This window comes from Lygodium microphyllum, chromosome 4 (genome assembly GCF_053477565.2).
Source record: "Lygodium microphyllum isolate KBCC chromosome 4, Lygodium_microphyllum_v1.1.10, whole genome shotgun sequence".
Taxonomy (NCBI): Eukaryota; Viridiplantae; Streptophyta; class Polypodiopsida; order Schizaeales; family Lygodiaceae; genus Lygodium; species Lygodium microphyllum.
Window position 1 is genome coordinate 88818229 of NC_141138.1, and position 4232 is coordinate 88822460.

General features: G+C 39.5%; 1 pseudogene; it reads right to left on the reverse strand.

Moving 5' to 3' along the window:
• Positions 1–2713: 2713 nt before the first annotated feature.
• LOC148037281 (uncharacterized) lies at positions 2714–3830 on the reverse strand (annotated as a pseudogene).
• Positions 3831–4232: the final 402 nt, after the last annotated feature.

Below are 4232 nucleotides of genomic sequence, written 5' to 3' on the forward strand. Positions count from 1 at the left end.
GAGGACCACGATATATCAACCATGCAAGATCCAAGTGAAGATCCCATTCTCAAATATCCGAATGCTCAAGTAGCATAAACTGCCTACTCAATGTCTATCAAGCATCCAAAGACACTCCCACTGGCACAAAAGCCATAAATATCAAGCAAAGAAGCTCAACAAGGGTATATTATAGCACCAGTTCCAAAAGATCCAAGATCAAGCATCAATAAGACCTCATGAGCATCTAGGCCATATAGCATCCGTACATAGCATCCATAGACATCAAGTACATCCAAAAATGTAACTTTGGCAAAGCCAAGAAATAACCAAAGTAAGCTCTAGAAAATCGAATTCCAAACCAAAGAAAGGCTCAGTAGCATCCAACTCTAAACAATGTAACAGGCACGTAGTAGTGGCATAGGCCAAGCATGTCAAGACCGGTCAGACATAAGCAAAGTACATGCCATAAGTATATCAAAGATGGAGATCCATATACTGTGCGAAGTAAGAGCTCAACCAATGATCCAAGAGCAAATCCAAGCTCTATGGCGATCCCTGAGAGTCACTACATCAATGTATATCTCCAAAGCATGTCCTGATTCTAAGAGGCATAAGCAAACATGAAATAATAGGCTTCAGCCCACTATTGTACAGTACTGATTTACTATTCAAAACTAAGATTTTTCAGCCCAAAAATCAATCCAAGATCATGGCAATACATATGTTTTGTGTCCCCCAACAATCGATCATCAATAGGTATCAAATCACTTAACTAGGAAGCACCAAACAAGCATAGGCATCAACTACTAGTGTAGCATTGACATTTAATGTCTATAAGCTACTATAAACTATTTCAAAATAGTGCTACAAGACCTTAGATCAATGTCCAAGGCTCGACAGGCTTCAAAGCATGTCAAGCATCATTGCTAAGGGCCACAATGATTCAGGAGCAAGGCATGACCTTTAGCAAGCAGGATATGAGTTGTCCAAGGGGCTTGTAGATCAAGCGCAAATCACACTGATCTGCGTGGGGTTGTTGTTGCTATTTTTGTGTTGGTCAGGATGGTAAGGAAGCTCTAGAGGGTGCCAAAGAAGCCACACAACAAGTCTCAAGTAGCCATAAGAGGTCTATGTCAAGATATGGAGCACCGAAGCTTCAATGGTGCTGCCCCCTTTCTCTTCTTAGACCTACAGACCTATAACCAGCATGAAACCCTAATGAAAATGAAGAAATACCTATGATCCAATGCCTGAGGGTGCCCAAGGGGCCAGGAAGGTGCTCAAGAAGCTGGGGAGTGATGGGAGCTCGAGAGAGTCAGCTATGGCTGCCATGAAGGAAACCCAATGAGTGTAGGTAATCAATAGAAAGCTAAAGGAGTCACGAACCAAGTCGGAATGCCCAAGCAACCATGCTCTGATACTCGTTGAAAGGTGAGAAGGATTGAAGCTTGCTTGGAAGAGCTATGGCAGGAGAGCAAGAGCAAGAAAAAGAGAAACACAAAAGGGAACTCCAACAGTCACAATGTGTAATCGGGCCTTCCTTTATTCAAACTGTCACTAAAATAATAAAGAATAAAGTGATTGTGATGAGTGCCCACCACCCGCCACCTGCAGTGTGCACTGGCGGGTACTGCCAATGTAGTAATACACAGGCGGCTAGGCGGAGGCGCCTTTACCCCCAACAATAGCTTACATTATGTAAATGGATATAAGTGGGAAAGTACATATCGAGCCTAGTCCAACAAGCCTAGAGGGACAACAAGGTCAAGTGGTGTAGTTGTTCTATTTAGAGAAGGGCTTTGAGATGTGATTCATGTGGTGCATAGAGATGTGAAAGCAAGACATATGTGGATTTGAGTGTGCACAGATATATGTAAGGATATCTACATTGCAATATGTTATTTTCCCCCAACATACTCTAGATTTTCCACTAGAGAGAAGTCATCATATGCATCAATTTATGAGGATATCATAAGGTTTCCAAGCATCAGAGATGTTGGACTTCAATACCAGGCTAAACCCTCTCTTGTATTCCACATAAGCGCCACCAACTTTTCTTCTCATCTTTTGAATTCATCCTAAGTACCACACACTTTGGCTTTTATTTTTTTTAATACTTTTTGAAGATCTTATCAATAGCCTTGTGATCTTCCCATTGGTATGCTCTTCTTAGAAGAACACAACACAATTTGAACCAATGCCAAATAGATTGTCATTTGTTTTGAGTATGATGTTTCTCCTCCTTACTATAGTATACTCCTTGTCGCACCCTTATAAGTCTATCTTTGGACAATGTGGGATTGCCATTGAGTTGACTTACCAATGTTGATTTAAAAAGAAACCTATTATTGTTAAGCTCCACTACTAGATTTACTTTGTCCTTTTCATCTAACAAAGAATCTACTATATGTCTTATCTCACTTGTGGATACATCCTCCTCTGAATCCACTCCATCATTTGTAGGAGCTGAAAATTCTTCATTTGTATCGAAATCGTGGAAATTTGAACTAGCGTAAGCATTAAAAAAACCCTTGGACCAAGGCTCCAACCACCATTGCTTATCCTGTTTACCTTTTGGTTTCATTTGTAAACACTCACAAATGTGGTGAGCACTTTGTAATCCCCTTTTCAAGGCATCAATTATCTTCTCATCAATTGAAACACATATGTAATCACCTAAATACGCTTCTTCCATGGTCTCCTTGAGATTCAACTCTCTCCATACATGCTCCTATTTCTTATGGGCACGTGTAAATTTCACACTATTCTCCTTGCACTCAAAATATGAAAGCCTATTCAAGATCCCTATACTATGTAGCATATCCATCAAATCATAAGTGCGCTCTTGCCCAACCATGCTCCCAACTTTGCTAAAGAAGATTTCAACTACATTAGATCCAGTCAAATGTATTGGAAGTATCATATTTGAATGAAAGTCTTTAAAATATTTAATGAGCAGTACAACAAAGTGGCATGAGAATTGTACATCTAGGAATGCCTCCTTACTAATAAATTTTTTTGACAATGTATATGTGGCATGTTTCATAATCCAAGATCTCCAAACGTGAAAAAAGTATGTCACTTTTGCTGCTAAATGGACTCTCTCCACCAAGCTGAAGTGTGGAGACAAGAAAATATCAATGTAATCTCCTACAATTTCAAGGTAAGCTTGTGTTCCCACCATGCTCCTCTCTTTTCTATGTTTTCCATTATTTGCTAGCTCCCCCAAACACCATTGGACTTGCCTACTACACATTCTTTGTGATGCAATCCAATTTTGACGATCGTCTTGCCTGATATCAACTTCCTTGAGCATATGCTTGTCAACTAAAAAGGAATCATAAACAATGGCAACATGATTCAAGGTAACCCAAACATCACCAAGAGCTAGTTGAGGCTTTGGTTTGTCAAGAATATTAACAAGCTTTTTTCATATTACGTATAAAATCTTGATCATGTAGAACCAAAACCTCTCCATTTGATAGATTGGCTGAGAGAGGCCATCCATCCCATTCAATCTTGTATTTGGTACCATGTTTGTGAACATAATCAGCTAACATTAGTTTTCTTCGTTGACTATCTCCATCTGATGCATGTCCAATATTAGGACCTATTTTCGAGGCAAGCTTCTCATCCCACAATGTTGAGACTTCACTCCATTGCCTTGGGACAAAACTTGCATCAAACCGATTGCATGTGCAATGAGCAGCCACTGTAACTAAGTGCGGAAGTGCTTCATGAAGTGGATTTGCAACAAAGACTCTTGCATAACCACCAATGATACGAGTCTCAAAAGCATTAACAATTACATCATAGCCTACTTTTCCTTCTCCAACTTTAATCATGCATGAAGTCCCGCACTCATAGTCTAAAGACTTGTATCCATAAAACCCAATAAGCATATCATCTTTAGGGTTCCACCTACAATCAAAACAACAAATGTAATAAAATTTAAAAGTTGATCGAGAATATTTTTTACGAGCCCAAAAAACAAATTTTGCAATATGGTTACCTTATTCACTTATTTATGATAGTCTCATCTTCCACCAAAATAAAGGGAATCTTTCTTGCAATGCGATATTTTTCTTTCTCCTTCCAATATATTTCAGCAATTGCATCAAAAATATATCCATGTATGCCAAGTATGAAGTGGGTGGCTTGTCTATGGGCTCTCTTTGTCGTTGAGAGTGAAGGGCCATTGAGGTTAGTAGTGAGGAAATCATGCAACCTTGGTCCACCCCACATCTTTG